Below are 23659 nucleotides of genomic sequence, written 5' to 3'. Positions count from 1 at the left end.
GCAGGCGCACACCACCATGCCCAGCTAATTTTTGTTTTTGCAGAGACAGTTTCGCCATGTTGTCCAGGCCAGTCTTGAACTCCTGGACTCAAGCAATCCGCCTGCCTTGGCCTCCCCAAATGCTGCGATTACGGGCTTGAGCCACTGTGCCTGGCCTATCACAGCATTTTGAGGAGAGGGCACAGGAAAGTAAGGGGGAAAAAACATAGAATGGGGAGAAATTAACAAACGTTGTAGGCACAAATCAACTAAGGTGTGTGAAGAAGCTGGTGTGAAAAATCTTGATTCCTATCTTTTCATCAACTCATTTTGTCCTCCTAAGCTGTACTGTGACTCAGTGGATACCTTACACAGATGCTGTTTCTGAAAAATCCCTCTTTAACCCCAGGCTCCTTCAAGTGAATGCTTACGTTCACAGATGTGCTATAAACTTTGTAAATAAATGATAGACTCATAGTTTGCAGGTGTCTTGCGTGTGGCCAGCCTGACCAAGGTGGGAAGAAGGGCCAGGAAGGTGACTCCTTCAGCTGGAAGTGCCTTGCCAATCAAAGATAATTCTACAAAAGAATTATCTTGTTACTTCAATTCACTTCTGATGAAGATAGCCTGTGACTAATACAGGATTGAGCATAATGAGTTCCTTTACTTTAGATGTGCATAAGAAAAATTAAACATCATTTCCCTCACTCCACACCCCCAGCCCTGTAAACGCTCTAACTTAGCCGCACTGGAGGAAAACACAAGGAACTGCGTAAAGGAGAGAGCAAACCACGCCACAGGTGGACAGCAAGGTAAAGAGAGAAATCCAGCATTGTTTGCTTGGCATAATGACGTGAAGCTATAGTCTCAGTGATTGCCCTGGTGATTATAATTAGCACCCTAATTTATAACAATCCAGTCTGAATTAATATCAACTTAATTTCAATAGTACACAAAAATGTTGTTCCCATAAAACTCCATTTCTTCTCCCTTCCTTTATGCTTTACATCCTTATACATTGTATGCCCATGAACATGGAAATAATTATTGCTTTATGCAGTTGTCTTTTAAATCAGACAGGAGAACAAACAAGTTGCAAACAAAAAATACATCCATACTGTCTTTTATGTAGCTACCTTTACTGGTGCTCTTTATTTCTTCATGTGGATTCGAGTGTCCTGTCTAGTGTCTAGTGTCCTTTTATTTCAGCCTGAAGGACTCCCTTTAATAATACTTGGAGGGCAATTCTGCTAGGGATGAAGTATTTGTTTGTTTTTGTTCATCTAAGAATGTCTTTTTTTTTTTTTTTTTTTTTTAAGATGGAGTTTTGCTCTTGTTGTCCAGGCTGGAGTGCAATAGCGCGATCTCAGCTCACCACAACCTCCACCACCCGGGTCCAAGTGATTCTCCTGCCTCAGCCTCCCTAGTAGCTGGGATTACAGGCATGTACCACCATGCCCAGCTAATTTTGCATTTTTTCGTAGAGATGGGGTTTCTCCACGTTGGTCAGGCTGGTCTTGAACTCCTGACCTCAGGTAATCCGCCTGCCTCAGCCTCCCAAAGTGCTGGGATTACAGGTGTGAACCACCGCGCCTGGCCAAGAATGTCTCAATGTCTTCTTATTTTATGAAGGATAATTGCATATATCATAGGCTGTGACACCTGTAGCCACCTACACATTTCTTCCACAGCATTTATACGTTTCCCCCGAGATATAAGCCCTGGGTCTGGAGGATTGCGGTGCAGAGATCTATCTTGCAGCCACCCAAGACCATACTCTGTCTATAAATTCCGCTAATACATTACCCTGTACTGACAAACTGGATTTGTCTGCCTCATCTTGGCTCCTTCCGGATTTGAGGGTCACTTTGCACATATGGCCCTTTCATGGAACATATAGTTAGAATTAAAGATACTAATGACTCTCTTTCAAGTAGTAAAGAGAGTACAGATAGTGCATAGCATAGCATAACATAGCATGAACTGTTCATAGAGATATGCAAAATATCTGCATTGGATACTCCGATTTAATCAACCACTTGTAAGAAGCAAGGAGCAGAGTGACTCTGTATATAATCCTTTTCAAAATTCTTTAAAACTAGGAAATATAAAGACAATGGTTGGTTACTCCTACTGTTGCTGGACAAATTGATGAAAGAAAAGGATGAGCTCAGGGATTCAAATTCCAAGCTCAAGTGCTGCATAAATGACCTAAGAGCTTCTATGTGTGTCCTGAAGGAGTCCTCTGTCTCCTCTAGTTGTAGGGCTAAAATTGCTGCAAATCAAACACAGAACCTCATCCTGTGATTGGCTGGATTACAGTACAAGTTAAACTCTCAACCTTGCAGGGTGTCTCCTGTTAAAGAGAGGACATCAATTGGGAAAGAATGGGATCTTGTAAATCAGAATGGAGATGTGTAGGAAGACCCCGAAGAAGCTGGGGAAAGTGAGCTCCTAAATTCTGAGTCTTCTTTGCCTGTGGAAGAGAATACCTCACCCCAACCAAAAGTGGTCTCCCTAACTTTAGTGCAAGTGGCCTCCCCCTGCTAGTGGCAGCTGCATCCATATCCTTGGTGCTGTCAGCCTCTCCACCGATAGTAGTCTTGGTCTTACCACCTTCCTCTGAGAAGATTAACCCTGCATTGCCTTAAGACATTGTTAAGCCCTCCCCTGAAGCAGTTGCCATAAAAGACCATGCTGAGCCTGCCCAGGACCCACCCCCACCACCCTTCTTTGCTTCTAGACCTATAACTAGACTCAAGTCTCAGAAATTCCCTAAAAGTGAGATACAATGTGTGACCCATGAGCAGGTCCACTACATTACAAAAGAACTACTAGAGTTTTCTAATTTATACAGACAGAAATCCAAGAAGCATGTATGGAAATGGATTGTAAGGCATTGGGGTAATGGTGGAAGGAATATAAAGTTGGATCAGGCTGAATTTATTGATACAGGTTCACTAAGCACAGATTCTGCATTTAATGTTACAGCTTGGGGAATTAGAAAGGGCTCTAAAAGTTTGTTTTATTGGTTGGCTGATGCGTGGGCCAAAAGGTGGCCCACACTGGGCAAATTAGAAATGCTGAATATGCCTTGGTTTAATGCAGAGGAACAGATTCAAATGCTTAAGGAGATTGGAACATTAGAGTGGATTTGTCATTTAGGATCTACTCATCCACACTGGGAGGGTTCAGAAGACATACCTATTGCCAATACCATGAGAAATAAATGTATGAGGGCAACTCCAGGATCCTTGAAGTGCTCTGTATTCTCTCTTCTCTGTAGACCAAACCTCACACTGGGAATTGCAGTTACTGAATTGGTAAACCTAAATGCAATGGGAGTAATTGGATCATGGAGTGGAAAAGACCAAGTGGCAGCACTCAACCAAGTGCTGAGTGCTCAACCAGAGGCAAGGTGAGCATAGTTATCATAATGGACAGCAGAGTCAAAGCAGCAATCAAGATAGTCTGACTCATGCAGACCTATGGCATTGGTTAGTTAGTCATGAAGCTTCATTTCCTAGAAGTGAAATAGACAGGAAATCTACTTGATCTGTTATAAGCAGAAAATTTCTAGGACAAGGGAACAAAAGCCTAACTCAAATCATAAAAATAGAAAGTCATAGCACCTCAATCAATTTCCAGACTTGAGCCAGTTTATAGACCCAGTACTTTTTTAATGAAGGGGATGTTGGATTGCCTCAAGGAAGAACCCCAGTACACTACCAAAAATTTATACTATTAATTTTGCTCCCAGCCTTCCCTAAAGGGACCTGCAGCCTTTTACCAGGGTAATTTATATTGGGGAAAAGGAAATAATCAGAATTTGGGGGCCTACTGGACTCTGGTTCTGAACTGGTACTGGTTCTGAACTGACACTACTTCTAGGAGACCCAAAACATAATGTGGCCTACCAGTCAGAGTGGGGGCTTACAGAGGTCTGGTGATCAATGGAGTTTTAATTGAGGTCCATTTCACAGTGGGTTGCATGAACCCATGTGGTGGTTATTTCGCCAGTGTCAGAATGCATAATTGGAATAGATATACTCAGTAGCTAGCAGAATCTTTAATATTGGTCCTCTCACTTGTGGACTGAGGGCTTTTATGGTAGGAAAGGCCAAGTGGAAGCCACCAGAATGGCATCTACCTAGGAAAATAGTAAACCAAAGGCAATATCATGTTCCTCAAGGGATTTCAGAGATTAATGCCACCATCAAGAACTTCAAAGATGCAAGGGTGGTAATTTCCACTACATCCCCATTCAATTCTCCTCTTTGGTTTGTGCAGAAGACAGATGGATCTTGGAGAATTACAGTGGGTTATCATAAATATAACCAGTTGATGACTCAAATTGCAGTTGCTATGCCAAATATGGTTTCATTGCTTGAGAAAATTAACACATCCCCTGGTATCTGGTAGGCAAGTTATTAATCTTTCAAATGCCTTCTTCTCCATTCCTGTCCACAAGGCAACCAGAAGCAGTTTGCTTTCAGTTGGCAAGGCTAGCAGTATACCTTCACTGTCCTACCTCAGGACTATATCAACTTTCTAGCCCTGTGTCATAATTTTGTTCACAGGGATCTTAATCACCTTTCCCTTCTATAAGATATCACACTGCTTCCTTACATTTATGACATGCTGATTGGACTTAGTAAGCAAGAAGTAGCAACTACTCTAGACTTCACTGGAAAATATTTATGTGTCAGAGGGTGGGAAATAAATCTAAAATTCAGGGCTTTCTTCCTCAGTGAAATTTCTAGGGATCCAGTGATGTGGGGCATGTCAAGATATGCTCTGTAAGGTGAAAGATAACTTGTTTCATCAGTCCCTCTTACAACTAAGAAAGAGCCACAGCACTTAGTCGGCCTCTTTGGATTTTAGGGTCAACATAGTTTTCCTTTGCATGTGTTATTCAGACCCATTTAACCTAGTGACCTGAAAAGCTGCTAGTTTTGAGTGGGCTCAGAGCAAGAGAAGGCTTGGTGACAGGTCCAGGCAGCTGTTCAAGCTGCTCTGCTACTTGGGCCATATGATCCAGCAGATCCAGTGGTGCCTTAAGTTTCAATGGCAGATAGGGATGCTGTTTGGAGCCCTTGTCAGGCCCCTATAGGAAATAGCAGCACAGGACTTTAGGATTTTCTAGCAAGACCCTGCCATCCTCCACAGACAACTACTGTCCTTTTAAGAAATTGCTCTTGGCATGCTTCTGGGCCTGAATAGAGACTGAACACTTGACCGTGGGTCACCAAGTTACCATGCAGCCTGAGTTGACCATCATGAACTAGGAGTTATCTGACCCACCAAGCCTTAAAGTTTGACATGCATGGCAAAGCTCCATCATCAAATGGAAGTGGTATATATGTGATTGGGCTGGAGCGGGATCTGAGGGCACAAGTAAGTTACATGAGAAAGAGGCCCAAATCCCCATGGTCCCCACTCCTGCTACACTTCTCTCTCCCAGCCTGCACCTATGGCTTCATGGGGGAGTTATCTACAATAAGTTCACAGAGGAAGAGAAGACTCAGGCCTGGTTTACAGATGGTTCTGCACCATATACAGGCACCGTCCAAAAGTGGAAAGTTGCCACACTATGGGGACATCCCTAAAGGACACTGGTGATGGGAAATCATCCCAGTGGGCAGAATACTGGGCAGTGCACCTGGTTGTGCACTTTGCTTGGAAGGAGAAATAGCCAGACATGTGATCATATACCAAATCATAGGCTGTAAACAATTGTTTGGCTGTATGGTCAGGAACTTCAAAGAAAAATGATTGGAAAATTGGTGACAAAGAAATTTGGGGGAAGAGGTATGTGGATATACCATTGTGAATGAGCCAAAAAGTGAAGATATTTGTGTTACATGTGAATGCTCACCAAAGTATGACTTCAGCAGAGGAGGATTTGAATAATCAAAAGGATAGGATGACTTCTTCTGTGAATACCACTCAGCTGCCTTCCCTGGCCACCCTTGTCATTGCCCATGGGCTCATAAAAAAAAAAAAAGTGGCCATGGTGACAGGGATGGAGGTTATGCATGGGCTCAGCAACATGGACTTCCACTCACCAAAGCCAATCTGGCTATAGCCACCACTGAGTGCCCAATCTGCCATAGCCAAGACCAACACTGGGCCCACAATGTGGCACCATTCCCCAGAATGATCAGCCGACTACCTGGTGGCAGGTTGATTATATTGGACTGCTTCCATTATGGAAGAAGCATTGTTTTGCTTTTTCTGGAATAGACACTCTAGATACAGATTTGCCTTCCCAGCACACAATGCTTCTGCCAAAACTACCATCTGCGGACTTACAGAAAGTGTTGTCCACAATTATGATATTCCATACAGCATTGCTTCTGATCAAGAAACTCACTTTACAGAAAAAGAAGTGCAACAGTGGTGCTCATGCTCATGAAATACACTGGTCTTACCATGTCCCCTACCATCCTGAAGCAACTGACTTGATAAGCCTCTTGACTGGCCTTTTGAAAACTCAGTTATATAGTACCAGCTAGGTGGTAATAGCTGAACCCAGACCTGCAAGGTTCTCCAGAAGGCTATATATATTCTGAATTGGCATCCAATATAAGTTGTCATTTCTCTGATAGCCAGGATTCACAGGTCTAGGAATCAAGGGGTAGAAATAGGATTGGCACTAGTCACTATTATCCCTAGTGACTCAGTAGCCCAAATTCTGTTTCCTCTCCCTGCAATTTTATACTCTGCTGGCTTAGAGATCTGACCTAGAGATCTGGCTTCAGTGGGAAAAATATTTCCTCCAAGATACATGACAATAATTCCATTGCACTGGAATTAAGACTACAGCCTGACACTATTCACAATAGCAAAGACTTGGAACTAACCCAAATGTCCATCAATGATAGACTGGATTAAGAAAATGTGGCACATATACACCATGGAATATGATGCAGCCAGAAAAAGGATGAGTTTGTGTCCTTTGCAGGGACATGGATGAAGCTGGAAGCCATCATTCTCAGCAAACTATCACAAGAACAGAAAACCAAACGCCACATGTTCTCACTCATAAGTGGGAGTTGAACAATGAGAACACATGGACACAGAGAGGGGAAAATAACACACCAGGTCCTGTCGGGGGATGGGGGCCTAGGGGAGGGATAACATTAGGAGAAATATCTAATATGGTTGATGGGTGCAGCAAACCACCATGGCATGTGTATACCTATGTAACAAAACTGCACGTTCTGCACATGTAACCCAGAACTTAAAGTAGGAGGAAAAAACAAACAAACAAACAAAAAAACAGACTGCCGCCTGGCCACTTTGGGCTTCTCTGAGTCAACAGGCGAAGAAGAGAGTTACTATGCTGGGTGGGGTGATTGGTACTACCAAGGGGAAATTGGACTACTACTTCACAATGGAGATAAAAAAGAGTATGCCCGGTATACAGGAGATCCCTTAGGATGTCTCTTAGTATGTGTCCTGTGATTGAGGTCAAAGAAAAACTACACCAATCCAATCCAGGGAGGATTACCAATGGCCTAGACTCTTCAGAAATGAAGGTTTGGGTCACCCTGCCAGGTAAAGAATTATGACCAGCTGAGGTGCTTGCTGAAGGCAAAGGGAATGCAGAATGGGTAGTAGGAAAAGGTAGTTATAAATACAAGTTACAGAAACAAGGACTGTAATTGTCATAAATATTTCTTCTTTTTTTTTAATAAATACATCTGTGTGTATCAATCAATCTATATAAAGCAAATATCTTTATTTTTTTCTCTTATTTCCTTCTCATGTAACATAAGATGTATTGACTTAATATCAGTTTTTAAGTATTGTTAACTTTATATCATAGGATTAAAGTAACAGTATCAAAAGAAGAGTCAACATCACTTAGAGACTTTACCTCCTCTTCTGGGGAAGGAATTACGCATTTTTGGTTGTATGCAGGATAGTTGTATCATGTTTGGTGGAATTATCACCTTGTTATTGTCTTTATTTAGTGATTACATGTGGTTTAAGGAATGTGTATGGGTGCCAATTTGACAAGGGTGGACTTATGATGGTTAATTCTACGTGTCAACTTCACTGAGCTAAGGGATGCCCGGATAGCTGATAAAACATTATTTCTGGGTGTGTTTGTGAGGACATTTTCAGAAGAGATTAGCATTTGAATCAGTAGACCGAGTAAAAAAAAGTTGATTGTCCTCACCTCTGTAGGTGGTTATCATCCAACACATTGAGGGCCTGAATAGAATAAAAAGGCAGAGGAGGGGTGAATTCACTGTCTCTGTTTGAATTGGGGCATTCATCTTCTTCTGCCCTTGGACATGAAAACTTCTGGTTATCAGGCCCTCAGACTCAGATTAGACTTACACAACTGCCCTCTGTCCCCACCCTCCACCAATTTTCAGGCCTTCAGACTTGGACTGGAACTATACCACGAGCTTTCCTGGGCCTCCAACTTGCAGACAGCAGGTCATAAGATGCCTCAGCCTCCATCAGCTTTCCTAGGCCTCCAACTTACAGACAGCAGATCATAAGACATCTCAGCCTTCATAACCATATGTGCCAACCCCTTATAATAAATCTCTTTCTGTATATCTATATATTGCCTATTGATGATTTTTCTCAGTAGAACCCTAATTTTTCCTGTGATTTTCCTGAAGTAATTCTGTAAAAGTTTGTTTTTTTTTCCTTGTGTGACCATTAAACTCTCTTCTCAGTTATCTTAGTGGTTCATTAATGACTGGATGGAAGTTTCCTTAAACTCCTGGAATTAATAAGCCTACCAACCTTTGCTGAGGGGCTCTGTGTCTGTATTTGGGCACTCTTTCAATGCTCCAGCATGTAGTTTAAAATTCTTGCATTAGCCTTCACATTCTGCTTTTACAGACACTCAAGGTCAGCCAGCGGTGAAAGTTTAGGACCTTCTCAAGTTTTTCCTAAGCACATGCACCACCATGGGCATGCACCTGACCTTGTAGAGTCCCAGGAATATGTCAGAGATTTTCAAAGCCTCTAAGGACATTTTATTTCCCAGCTTTTTTTTTTTTTTCTTAAAAGAAAAAAAAAGTATTTTGGTTAGCTTGTTGCTTTCTCCCAACTGTTATCACCTTCTCAGACAGCCAGGTGTTTAACAATTGCCTGAAATTGCTTTTGACAAACACCTCCTGGGGAAACACTTTCCACACTGGGTGAGCCCTGTGTCAGACACCTTTGCAAGTGGGTTCTTCCAGAGAACAACTGGACAGGTCAAATAATGACAATTCTTTTGGAAGGAGTGTTTGAAAGAGCTCTAGACTTGTTCTGCCCCCTCTGTTAGTTGCTAAGATGAGAAAGTAGGAAGCAGTTTTCAAAGATATTAGGGAGCTGGATAAAGGGAGATGGGACTAAAGCAAATTAAGAGGACGTCAAGCTCATCATTCTTACCTAGTCAGCCGTTTTTCTTGAATAAGTGCTCCCTGATTTGCGCAAACCATTGGTTAATCTCCAGTGTTCTGAAAAAAGCCAATTCTCACCTTTTTTGGATATTTTCCTCATAACTTTTATGGAGGAGAGATCTTCCAGAAATCCCTGGCAAAGACTCTGCCATTTTTGGTGACATCATTCTCTTACAGTCACTTTTGTGCCTTTTCTTCACACATTCTTTTCTTTGGGCATAAACTGAACTACAGAAGTCATCATGACCACTGTAAACTTGAGACCTCTAGTTCCATAAAGGGGCTACTGGCAATGTTCTCAAAATGGTAGAGTCATGCATGTTGCTGAGGGATAGCATTAACAGGACCAGAGGCAGAGAGCAGCAAAGGCCAGTGAAGAATGAGAAATGTGAACAGGACAGTTCCTCTTCTACCAGTGTTTCTCAAATACTGTGGCCTAATAAGCAGAGGTGCCTGTCTGGGTCAGTCCTCTAAAGGTACCTGCAAATGGCTTTCCAGTACCAAACAAGGCAATTATCTATCATGATCTGTTCACCTTAAAATGACTACCAGTCCATTTTTTCCTTTTGATATAGAAAATGAATTTCTGGAAAAATGAAAAAGCTAATGGTATTTCCAGTCTTCAATCTCAGTAAAGGTAGAAATATAGATGGTCAGTCTTGACCTATCAAAAAGAGAAGAGAAATTGTGTTGTGGAATGAATTATTTCCCCCTGAATTCATGTGTTGAAGTCCTAACCCCCAATGTGACTATGTTTGCAGATAGCGTCTTTACAGAGGAAACTGAGTTTAAGTGAGATCATCAGGATGGGGCTCTAATCCAAAAAGACTAGTGTTCTAATAAGGAAAGGAAGAGGCAACAGGAGTGCATACACACAGAGAAAAGACATGTGGGGACACAGAGGGAAAATAACATCTGGAAGCCAAGGAAAGAGGCCTCAGGAGAAAACACACCGGCTAACACTTTGATCTTGGGCTTTCAGCCTCCAGAAGTGTGAGAAAATAAATTTCTGTCGTTTAAGTGACCCGCTCTGTGGTACTTTGTTACAGCAACCCTAGAAGACTAATACAGATTTTGGTACCAAGAAGTGGGGTGCTGCTGTAACAAATGCCTAAAAATGTAGAAGTAGTTTTGGAACTGGGTAATGGATACAGGCTGGAAGAGTTTTGAGGTTCATGTTAGAAAATGTTTAGATTGCTGCTATGTTCTCGGTGTTTGTGTCTCTCCCAAAATTCATATGCTGAAATCCTAACCCACAAGGTGATGGTATTAGGAGGTGGGGCCTTTGGGGAAGTGATTAGGCAGTGAGGGCGGAGCCTTAATGAATAAAATTGTTGCACTTATAAAAGAAGCCCAAGGGAGTTTGTTCACTCCTTCCACCATGTGAGGGGACTGTGAGAGGGTACCATCTATGAACCAGGAAACAGGCCCTCACCAGACACCAAATCTGCCTTGATCCCAGACTTCTCAGCTTTCAGAACTGTGAGAAATAAATTTTGGTTGCTTCTAAGCTACTCCGTTTGATTTTTCTTTCTTTTATTTTATTTTATTTATTTATTTTTTGAGACGGAGTTTCGCTCTTGTTGCCCAGGCTGGAGTACAATGGCACAATTTCGGCTCACCACAACCTCTGCCTCCTGGGTTCAAGCGATTCTCCTGCCTCAGCCTCCCGAGTAGCCAGGATTACAGGCATGTGCCACCATGCCTAGCTACTTTTTTGTATTTTCAGTAGGCAAGGGGTTTCTCCATGTTGGTCAGGCCGGTCTCAAACTCCCGACCTCAGGTGATCTGCCCTTCCAAAGTACTGGGATTATAGGCATAAGCCACCGTGCCTGGCCCAGTTTGATATTTTTTATGGCAGCCAAAATGGTCTAAGAAAATTGCCTGGAAGAGACTTTTGGTAGGAATATGGATGTTAAAAGTGATTATCATGAGGTATCAGACAGAAATGAAGAACATGTTATTGGAAACTGGAGGAAAGATGATCCTTGTTATAAAAGTGATTTTTAAGCCAGGCATGGCAGCTCATGCTTATAATTCCAGAGCTTTGGGAGGCCTAGGAGGGTGGATCACTTGAGCCCAGGAGTTGAAACCAGCCTGGGCAACACAGTGAAACCCTGTCTCTACGCAAAAATTTTTTAAATTAGCTGACCTTAAGGGCAAGAGTCTGTGTTCCCAGCTATTTGGGAGGCTGAGGGGGGCAGATGGCTTGAGCCCCAGAGATTGAGGCTGCAGTGAGCCATTATTGTGTCACTGCACTCCAGCCTAGGCAACAGAATGAGATCCTGTCTCAAATAAATAAATATAGTGATTTTTTAAAACTTGGCTGAATTGCATTCTAGTGTTTGTGGAAATTAGAAGTTAAAAGTGATGAATTCAGGTATCTAGCTGAAGAGATTTCAAAGCAAACTGTTGAAGGCATGGTCTGGTTTCTCTTTACTGTTTATGGTAAAATGCAGGAGGAAAAAAGATACATTGAAATAATTATTAAATCCATCTATATTGCAAAAAACAAGAAAACATGCTGTGGAGAAAGCATGAACACTGTTGCTGGAAAACCATTTGCTGGAGGCCATTATCCTCAGCAAACTAATGCAGGGACAGAAAACCAAATACCGCGTGTTCTCACTTATAAGTAGGAGCTAAATGATGGCAACTCATGGACACATAGAGGGGAACAACATTAACGAGGGCTTAACAGAGGTTGGAGGGTAGGAAGAGGGAGAGGAGCAGAAAAAATAACTATTGGGTAGTAGGCTTAGTATCTGACTGATGAAATAATCTGTACGTCAAATCCCCATGAGTTTACCTATATAACAAACCTTCACATGTACTCCTGAACCTAAAAGGTTTTTTTAATATAAAATTAATTTGTTGAAATCGTAGCTGTCAATGTGACTTTATTTGAAGATGATTTTAAAAGATAATTAAAGTTAGGCTGGGCATGGTGGCTCATGCCTGTAATCCCAGCACTTTGGGAGGCCAAGGCAGGCAGATCACTTGAGGTCAGGAGTTCAAGATCAGCTTGGCCAACATGGTGAAACCCTGTTTCTACTAAAAATACAAAAATTACCCCAGTGTGATGGTGGGTGCCTGTAATCCCAGTTACTTGGGAGGCTGAGGCAGGAGAATCACTTATACCCAAGAGACAGAGGTTGCAGTGAGCCAAGATCATGCCATTGCACTCCACCTTGGACAACAGAACAAAATTCCATCTCAAAAAAAAAAAAAAAAAAGATAATTAAGGTTCAATGAGGTCATAATGGTGGGGCTCTAATTCAATGGAACGATAGTCCTCATTAGAAGAGGAAAAGACACCAGGAATGTACGCACACAGAGAAAAGGCCATCTGAGGACACAGGGATAAAAGAGCCATCTGTAAACCAAAGAGAGAGGCTTTAAGAGAACAATAACAGACTTGGAATGAACCTAAATGCCCATCAGTGAAAGGCTGGATAAAGAAAATGTGGCACATATACACATACACAACATGGAATACTATGCAGCGATAAAAAAGAATGAGTTCATGTCCTTTACAGGGACATGGATGAAGCTGGAAATCATCATCGTCAGCAAACTAACACAGGAATAGAAAACCAAACACTGCATGTTCTCACTCATAAGTGGGAGTTGAACTGTGAGAACACATGGACACAGGGAGGGGAACATCACACACTGGGGCCTGTCAGGGGGTCAGGGGAAAGGGTGGGGAGAGCATGAGGACAAATACCTAATGCACGCGGTGCTTAAAACCTAGATGATGGGTTGATAGGTGCAGCAAACCACCATGGCACATGTATACCTACATAACAAACCTACACGTTCAGCACATGTATCCCAGAATTTAAAGTAAAATAAAATTTTTAAAAAAAGAGAAACTCAACCTGCCAACACCTTGATCTCATATTTCTAGCCTCCAGAAGTGTGTAAAATTAAATTTCTGTTGTTTAGGCCACTACTCTCTAGTATTTTGTTATGGCAGCCTTCACAAACTTTCAACATAGGTGGCATCTTGGATGGGATTTTGGAAAGGAAAGAGAATCTTTGGGAAAAATCAATGAAATCTGAATATAGTGTATCTAGGAATTCTCTGTGCTATCTTCACAACTTTTCTATACATCTAAAACTATTCTTGGCTGGGTGTGGTGGCTCACGCCTGTAATTCCAGCACTTTGGGAGTCTGAGGCAGGTGAATCACCTGAGGTCAGGAGTTCAAGACCAGGCTGACCAACACGGCAAAACCCCATCTCTACTAAAAATACAAAAATTAGCCAGGCATGGCAGCAGGTGCCTGTAATCCCACCTATTCAGGGGGCTGAGGCAGGAGACTCATTTGAACCCAGGAGGTGGAGGTTGCAGTGAGCCGAGATCACACCATTGCACTCCAGCCTGGACAACAGAGCAAGATTCCATCTCAAAAAAAAAAATTAAATAAATGCACAAATAAAACTATTCTTAAATGCTTATTTAAAAAAAAAAATGGGAAAGGAGGGCAGCAGAGGCCTATGAACAAGATTCTGGATTTCTCAGGGCAGCAACATTTCCTCCACCACTACTTCCTCTCTCTAGACACATACCAGAGCTCTGGTATGTGGGAGCCCAAATTCTCCTTTTGGGCTGTCTTCCAGCATATGAAGCAAGGGGTGCAGCACTCTTGATCCATCTCCCTTGCAGTCAGTGCACAAATGTTTCTATTGAAAATAGATGGCACTCAGGGAAAATGCAAAATCTGACAGCATTTCCAGTTCCTCATTTCTGTGAAAACACTAAGGCAACTTTTTAGTCTCTCAAAAGGAGAAAAGGCAAGGTCTTCAAAACTGATGGGCCCAGGGTAGTAGAGGTCTGTGAAGGAGATGCTGGTGTCAACTGGGAAAACTTTAGGGAAAGCTTTACAGCTTGTCTGAATCTGTTTGCATTATTATAAAGGAATACTGGTGACTGCATAATTTACATAGAAAAGGGTTTATTTGGCTCATGGTTCTGCAGCCTGCACGAGGAGCATGGCACCAGCATCTGCTTCTGGTGAGGGCTTCAGGCTGCTTCCATTCATAGAAGAAGGTGAAAGGGAGCCTGCATATGCAGAGATCACATGGTCAGGGAAGGAGCAAGAGAGAGACGGTAGAGGTGCCAGACTCTTTTTAACACCAGCTCTCAAGGAAAAGAACTGAGCAAGAACTCACTCATTACCACCAGGATAGCACCAAGCCATTCATGAGGAATCCACCCCCATGACCCAAACATCTCCCACTAGGCTTTACCTCAAATATTGGAAGTCAGTAACACAGTTTGGATGTGTGTCCCTCCACAAATCTCATGTTGAATTGCAATCCTCAATGTTGGAGATGGTGCCTGGTGGGAGATGATTGGACCATGGGCCAATTTCTCATGAATGGCTTAGCACCATCCCCACAATGCTGTTCTCGTGACAGTGAGTGAGTTCTCACAGCATCTAGTTGTTTAAAAGTGTATGGCACCCCCCATCCTGCTCTCTTGCTCCCGCTTTCACCATGTGAAGTGCCTGCTTCCACTTTGCCTTGCACCATTAGGAAAAGCTCTCTGAAGCCTCCCCAGAAGCAGAGGCCGCTATGCTTCCTGTACAGCCTGCAGAACCATGAGCCAATTCAACCTCTTTTCTTATAAATTACCCAGCCTCAGGTATTCCTTTATAGCCATGCAAAAATGGCCTAATACAGTCACATGTCAACATGAGATTTGGAGAAGACAAATATCCAAACCATAGCACAGCCCAGCTTTTATCTGCTCCAAACCAACATAGATAGAATTACTCTGAATACCTGTCCCAAGAATTCTCCCTCTGTAAACCTGTCATTGTACCAACTAAGGCAAAATTCAGTCATCCTCAATTTCCCGTTCTATAGATTTTCCTTGCACATATCAAGAGAAAAAAAGGAAAGAGAAGTCATCAGGAACTTTAGGCCTCTAATTCTGTAAAGTGGCTACTAGAACAATATTTTTAAAACAGAAAAACCAGGTATCAAGTGATAAGATATGGTCTGTAGGGCCAGAGGTCTGTGAGGAAGAAGTTGGTGTGAACAGGGCAGTTCGGCTTTCATTCCTCATCTGCCACACTGTGCACCAACACCGAGGTCCCCATCAGGGCCCACCTCCCACCCAACTCTTTCTCACTTTGGACTAACTTCCATCCCAATGAGCAAGCCTGGGGTCTTTGGCCTATTCCTTTTATGAACCATGGCACACTTTCTCTTGAAAGGCAAGACAGGGAAGGAGACATTAGACACCATGAGCCCCCTATCTCTATAGAGGTACTAACACAGCATTGCTGATGAAATGAGAGAGGAAATCCACATGAACCAGAGGCACAGAGCAACACTGACCTGTGGAGCAGCAACTACTGTGAACAAGGCTATGAAGTTACCTGTTCCTTTGTCCCTGCTGCTTTTACTGTGGAGAAAGCTGTTAACTTGTGTCTCAATCAGGGTGCTACCAGACAACATGTTTGTGAAGAAGTTCTGCTGTGATTAGATATTCTGTTTTAAATTTTCTAAATTTTCTCTAATGCGATTTGAGAATATTGTTATCAGTGCTTAGTCTGATAATGGTGATGTATATTGTATTCTTTTAGCACAACTATTATGTTGTTGCATAATATACACAGTGCTTTGCCATCTAATTTGTTAACAAAATAATCCCTACTCCATTGTGCCTTAAAAGTGCAACATCAGAAGTCTGCTTTTCTTGTCTTGTTTTGACATGATTGGTACACACTAGCAAGAGAAAATATCTTACATTCCAGTAAATACTTGCAGCACTCAAAACACTGTCAAGTTATGGTTATGCCACTGCAATGTGCAGTGTATAAATTATACACTAGTCATGGCAGGAGAAAAACACGTGGAACTTATAGCCCTTAGAGGTCATTTTCTATTTGTATTATTATTTTGTTGGCGACGGCGTCTTGCTCTGCAATCTCCACCTCCCAGGTTCAAGCGATTCTCCTGCCTCAGCCTCCCAAGTACCTGGGATTACAGGCACGTGCCACCACGCCCAGCTAATTTTTGTGTTTTTAGTAGAGGTCGGATTTCACCATGTTGGCCAGGATGGTCTCGATCTTCTGACCTCATGAATGTTATTACTATTATGTTGTTGCACAGTATATACAGTGCTTTGCCATCTAATTTAACAAAATAATCCCTACTCTATTGTGCCTTAAAAGTGCAACATCAGAAGTCTGCTTTTCTTGTCTTGTTTTGACACGATTGGTACACACTAGCAAGAGAAAATATCTTACATTTCAGTAAATACTTGCAGCACTCAAAACACTGTCAAGTTATAGTTATGGCACTGCAATTTGCAGTGTATAAATCAAGAGTGCAAAGCAATGACAGTGCCATGTATGGTCTTTGTTGCAGCTACTCAATTCTGCCACTGCAGCACAGAAGCAGCCACAGGAAATGTATAAACTAATGAACGTGGCTATGTTTCAGTAAAATTGTATTTATGAACACTGAAATTTCAATTTATATAATTTCCACATCATAAAAAAATCTTCTTTTGATTTTTTTTCAACTATTTAAAAATGTAAAAAACTATTGTTACCTCATAGGCCATACAAAAGCAGACCATGGACCAGATTTGTCCCACAGGCCACAGTCTGCCAACCTCTGGTCTGAAGTGTTTAGAGTTGCTATGTTGGCAAACATTGTCCCACTTTGACCAACTTATCCTCCTTCCATATTCGTGATTGTTGAGACGATATAATCTTTCAAGTTCTGCCAAGAGATCATCTTTGAGATTATGTAACATTTGCATAACTTGTGCACTCAAGCATCTGGGATGTGTGTGTGAAAGAAGTCTCTAAAACAGTTCATTTCATTGCACTTGTAGGAAAACTTGTTTCCCTACTCTAAAAGACAAAGAAAATTGGAAAGAGGTGGTGATGGGTTGGTGGGGGCGGGGGGGTCTTACTTTGGCAGCCTTTTTCTCATTCCAGCTCTGTTCACCATCTTCAGGTTAAACAAGGGAATTTTGTATCCCAACCTCAGGTCTGCGCTGGGCCCCTAGTTAGCTAAGGGCTATGAGACTCAGACTGGCACCTAAATCCATGCAGCCGGCCCAGTGAATAGTGTGGAACATGGAACTGCCTCCCTGGCCTCACGGCACTTCAAGCAGCAGGCCTGGACAATTGATCCAAGGGTGTATCAGACATACTTGAATGCAAACAGGAAGAAAGATAGAAAACGTTGGTTTTTTTGCTGCACTGGGAAGCCGACTCTTGGGTGAGGTTGGCTTTGGAGTGATAAAGGCCAGTTATGCAAGAAACTCCCAGCTTAGTCGTAGATCTTCCTAACCTCCACGCCTCTATTGATGCCAAGACAAAGTGCTCCCCACTGGGGATGGAAAAGGGCCGGCTCCCTGGATTTTACATGTGCTAGGGGATGCAGGGAGCTCATCTCCTCCTCACTCTGCTGAAAGGAAAGTGGAGAGTGAAGCAACAAAAGAAGGAAAGAAAATGTGATTTGAAGCACAATAACATACTCACCACGCCACAGCAATTTCTATATGCTATATTTAGCAGAAGCCTGTAGTCCCATCTTTGTTATTATTTGTATGAATCATCCAGACCTTCAAACTATCTGTATTATTCACAATTATTATCCTAGTTCATCTACATATTCATTTTCCCGGGTGGTGGGGGGGGAAGCTTCTCCTGATACTTAGTTTCTGAGTTCTGGGAAATTTGACTGGGAGAGATGTGGAAATGCAAACAATTGGTAAGGCATACAATTATCACTTTCAAAGAAAACATTCACCTCCAGCTGGCCTACTTGTGTAGGTTCTAATGCCTGAAAAGAGAATTAATTAACCCAGGCAGGTCTCCAATGCTTGCATGTACTCCTTCAAGCCTATTGACAAACCTGCTTAAAAATGCTGGGTTTTTGCAAGCATAGAGTTCACTATAAATACAGCTGCAGATGGAATTCTTTCAAAATGGAAATGGAAAATTCTGAACAGGAATAACTTGACATTTGATTCTGAAACAATAGTAAACTGTCAACATCTGCCATAAAAACATAAAACGATAATGAATAAAAGTCCTTTCAATTAGTTAAATACATCATATATAGCACTGTTTTGGTTTGGTTGTTTGACAAAGCTCTGTGCAGTATCCCTTTGCTTCAACAAATCTCCATTAAAGTCATGCTATTTAAGCAATCATATATTGAAACAGGCATGCTGCAGACTTTTAATTTTATTGGAAGATAAGAATAGTCTCATTCTATTAGAATATTCCCTCTTTTCCATGTAACAGAAGCTAGTTTGTTTGACAGCCTAATGATCCCCTCTGTAGTAATCCTTTTAAAGATCCGAGGTGTCAACCAAAACATCCCAAGTTTGGTTAAAAATCTCTCATAATTGTAGATAGACCTTTCTTAAACTTATTTACATTTTGAATCTATACCAGCTCTTGAGTGGCTAATTATGTCCTTGAGTTTGCTGCCTGTAAAGTAGAACCTCCATTTATTTTCTCTTTCCTTTTAAAAATTTTAAATTGTGGTTGAAAAGAAACACTTAACATCAAATTTACCACCTTCACTCTTTCTAAGTGTAGTTTATTCATGTAAAGTATATTTGCATTGTTGTGCAAGGAATCTCCAGAACATTTTCATCTTGCAAAATTGAACTACCACCACCTCATTTTCCCCTCCCCCCAGCCCCTGGCAACCACCATTCTACTTTCTGTCTTTTTGAACTTAACTACTTCAGATACTTCAGATAAGTAGGTATATGTCTTTCTATGACTTGCTTATTTCACTTAGTATAATGTTTTGAAGGTTGATCCATATTGTAGCATGTATCAGTACTTCACTCCTTTTTATGACCAAAGAATATTCCACTGTATGAATAGACCACAATTGCCTTAGCTATTTATCCTTTAATGAACATTTGAGTTGCTTCCATCTTTTGGCTATTGTAAATAATGCTGCTATGAATACAGGTGTACAAATATCTGTTTGACTCCCTGCTTTCAATTATTTTGGTTATATACCCAGAAGTATATTTTCTGGATCATATGTTAAGCCTATGTTTACTCTTTTATTGATAAACAATAGTTGTACATATTTTGGGGGTACATGTGATATTTTGATACATGCATACAATGTGCAATGATCAAACCAGAGCAATTGGGATATCCATCACTCCAAACATTTATTTCTTCACTGTTGGAAACATTCTAATTCTTCTCCTTCAGCTATTTTGAAATATAGAAAAAATTATTGTTAACTATAGTTGCCCTACCATACTATCAAACACTAGATCTTATTCCTTCTAGCTAATTGTATTTTCGTACCCATTAACCAACCTCTCTTCATCTCCAGAATCCCCTACCCTTGCCATTTTGTGATAACCACCACTCAACTCTCTACCTCCATTACATCCACTTTTTTCTAGCTCCCACATGTGAGTGAGAACATGATATTTGTCTCTCTATATCTGGATTATTTCACTTAGGATAATGACCTCCAGTTCCATCCATGCTATTACATATGACCGAATTTCATTCTTTTTTATGGCTGAATAGTACTCCATTGTGTTTATGTACACATTTTCTTTCTCCATTCGTCTATACATGAACACATGGGTTGATTCCATATTTTGGCTTCTGTGAATAGTGATTCATGGGAGAGCAGATATCTCTTTGATATACTGATTTCCCTTCTTTTGGGTATATACCCAGCAGTGGGATTTTGCTGGATCATATGGTAGTTCTAATTTTAGTTTTTTGAGAAGCCTCCCTACTGTTTTCCATAGTGGCTATGCTAATTTACATTCCCACCAACAGTGTATGAGTGTTCCCCTTTCTCCACATCCTCGCTAGCATCTGTTATTTTTTTCTTTTTGTTAAAATCCATTTTAACTGGGGTGAGATGATATTTCATTGTGGTTTTCATTTGCATTTCCCTGATGATTAGTGATATTGAACATTTTTTCATATACCTGTTAACCATTGTATATCTTCTCTTGAGAAATGTCTATTCAGAGCTTTTGCACATTTTAAAATCAGATTATTTTTGCTGTTGAGATGAATTCCTTATATATTCTGATGATTAATCATTTGTCAGATGGATAGTTTGCAAATATTTTTCCCATTCTGTAGGTTGTCTCTACACTTTGTTGACTGTTTTCTAGCTTGATGTGATCACACTTGTCTATTTTTGCTTTTGTTGCCTGGGCTTTGAGGTATTACCCAAAAATCTTTGCCTAGACCAATGTCCCAAAGCATTTCCCCAATATTTTCTTCCGTAGTTTTATAATTTCAGGTCTTAAGACTTAAGTATTTAATCCATTTCATTTGATTTTTTATACAATGAGAGATGAGAGTATGAATTCATTCTTCTGCATATAGTTATTCATCTATGTTGAATTTTTTGAGGAATTGCATGCATTTTCCACAGCAGCTGCACCCTTTTACATTCCCACCAGCAATGCACAAGGGTTCTAATTTCTCCACATCCTCACCAATACTTACAGTTTTCTGTTTTTTAAAAAAAATAATAGTCATCCCAATAAATGTCAACTGGTATTCACTGTGGTTTTGACTTGTATTTCCCTAACGATCAATGGTGTTGAACATCTTTTCATGTGCTTATTGGTCATGTGTATATTTTCTTTGGAGAAATGCCTGTTGAAGTCCTTTCTTTGCCCATTTGTTAATTGGGTTGTTTGTTTTTTTGTTGTGACCTGAAAGTGTTCTTTATATATTCTGGATATTAATCCCTTATCAGACATATGCCTTTCACATATTTTCTCCCATTCCATGAGTTGCCTTTTTATTCTGTTGATAGCATCCTTTGGTGCACACAAGCTTTTACTTTTGATGAGGTCTGATTTATCTATTTTTCCTTTGTCATCTGTGTTTTTGGGGTTATATCCAATAAATCATTGCCAAATCCAACGTTATGAAGATTTTCCCCTATGTTTTCTCCCAAAAGTTTTATAATTTTAGGCCTTATGTTTAGGTCCTTGATCCATTTTGAGTTAATTTGTGTATATGGTTTAAGGTTAGGGTCCAACTTCATTCTTTTACATGTGGATATCCAGTTTTTGCAACACCATTTTTTGAAGAGACTGCCCTTTTCTCTTTGGATGCTCTTGGCATCCTTAATGAAAATTGTTTGAATATATATGCAAGAGCTTATTTCTGGGCTCTCTATTCTATTGCACTGTTCTATATGTCTGTCTTTATGCCAGTACCATACTGTTTTGACTATTGTAGCTTTGTAATAAATGTTGAAATCAGGAGTTTTGGGACTTTCAGCATTGTTCTTCTTTCTCAAGACTGTTTTGACTATTCATGATCCCTTGAGATTCCATATGAATTTTAGTGTAGATTTTTCTATTTCTGCAAAGAGTATCATTGGGATTTTAAATAAGGATTTCATCAACTCTGTAGATTATTTTGGATAGTATTGACATTTTAACAATGTTAAGTCTTCCAATCCATGAACACAGGATTTTTTTTTACTTATTTGTGTCTTCTCTCTCTCTCTCTCTCTCTCTTTTTTTTTTTTTTTTGAGACAGAGTCTCGCTATTTCTCCCAGGCTGGAGTGCAGTGGCGAGATCTCAGCTCACTGCAAGCTCCACCTCCTGCGTTCACGCCATTCTCCTGCCTCAGCCTCCCGAGCAGCTGGGATTACAGGTGCCTGCCACCACGGTCGGCTAATTTTTTTGTATTTTTAGTAGAGACAGGGTTTCACTGTGTTAGCCAGGATGGTCTCGATCTCCTGACCTGGTGATCCGCCTACCTCGGCCTCCCAAAGTGCTGGGATTACAGACGTGAGCCACCGCGCCTGGCTGTGTCTTCTCTTTTTTAAAGTAGCTTTATTGAGATATAATTCACATGCCATAAACTCCACCCTTTCAAAGAGTACAATTAAATGTTTTATTTTTTCACTGTTAACAGCTTTATTGGGATATAATTAATATACCATAAAATTAACCTACTTAAAGAACAGAAATCAATATTTTAAAATATATTCACAGGGTTGTGCAACCATTACCACAATTTTAGAACATTTTAAAACCTCTTAAAATAAATACTCTTATCCCATTGGCAGGCATTCCTCATTCATTCCTCTGTCTTCCTAGACATAAACAACCACTAAGTTACTTTATCTCTCTATAAATTTGCCTATTCTGGACATTTCATAGAAATGAAATCATATAATATGTGTTTTTTTGTGACTGGTTTCTTTCACTTCATGTTTCATCTTTTCAAGTTTCATCCATGTTGTAGTATATATCAGACTGTATGTCTTTTTTATTAGTACATAATAACTGCACATACTTATGGGATACATGTGATATTTGGATACATGTATACAATGTGTAATGATTAGATCAGGACAGTTGGGATATCCATCACCTCAAACATTTCTTGTGTTGAGAACATTTCAAATCTTCTCTTTAGCTATTATGTAATATACAATAAATTATTGTTAGCTATAGTCACCCTACTGTACTACCAAACACTATAAGTTATTTATTCTATCTAACTGTATTTTTGTACCATTAGCCAACTTTTCATCATCTCCCTCTCCCCCTGCCCTTCCCAGTTTCTAGTAACCACCTACTTATTTTTCTTGATGAATAATATTCCATTGTATAGATATACTATGTTTTATTTATCTATATACCAGGTGATAGACATTTGGGATGTTTCCACTTTTTGGCTATTGCAAAGTAGTCTAATTTACCTCCTTTTTCTCTTAAGTCTAATCTTTTCAAAATTGTGAAACTGGACCAAAAGTAAAGTGGGAAATGAGCAACACAACTCATTGTGCCTATACTTTAAGTGAATCTATATATGTGAAGTAGTAACTCAGCAGAAAGACCACAGGGAAAGGAGGAAGCTGTGAACAATGGGGCTCAGGTTGGGAAAACTAAATCCATTGCTGGACTTACTCCTAAAGGCGCTGGCTAACAATTTAAATTACTGGCCAAAAGTTCAAGATAGTCTAGGTCTTGATCTATACTAGCATCAGCATCTAAAGGAGTCAGTCTAGAAGGTGAAGAATGGCAGCAAGCGCCTCCCAACTGAAATGAATGAGCCTGTGAATAAAGTGAGAGTCAGCAATGTGGTTTGGAGTCAGCAGTGTGGTTTGCAGTGGCCCATCCAGTTCAGAGCAAAACTCCAATCAGCAACTCAGAATATGGAGAATGGGGGAAGGAGCTGGGGAAGGAAGTAGGAGGGCAAATCCAGGAAATCAAGGCA

This window comes from Papio anubis, chromosome X, assembly GCF_008728515.1.
Source record: "Papio anubis isolate 15944 chromosome X, Panubis1.0, whole genome shotgun sequence".
Classification (NCBI taxonomy): Eukaryota; Metazoa; Chordata; class Mammalia; order Primates; family Cercopithecidae; genus Papio; species Papio anubis.
The sequence above is the reverse complement of the archived record's forward strand: the minus strand, read 5'-3'. Positions refer to the sequence as shown.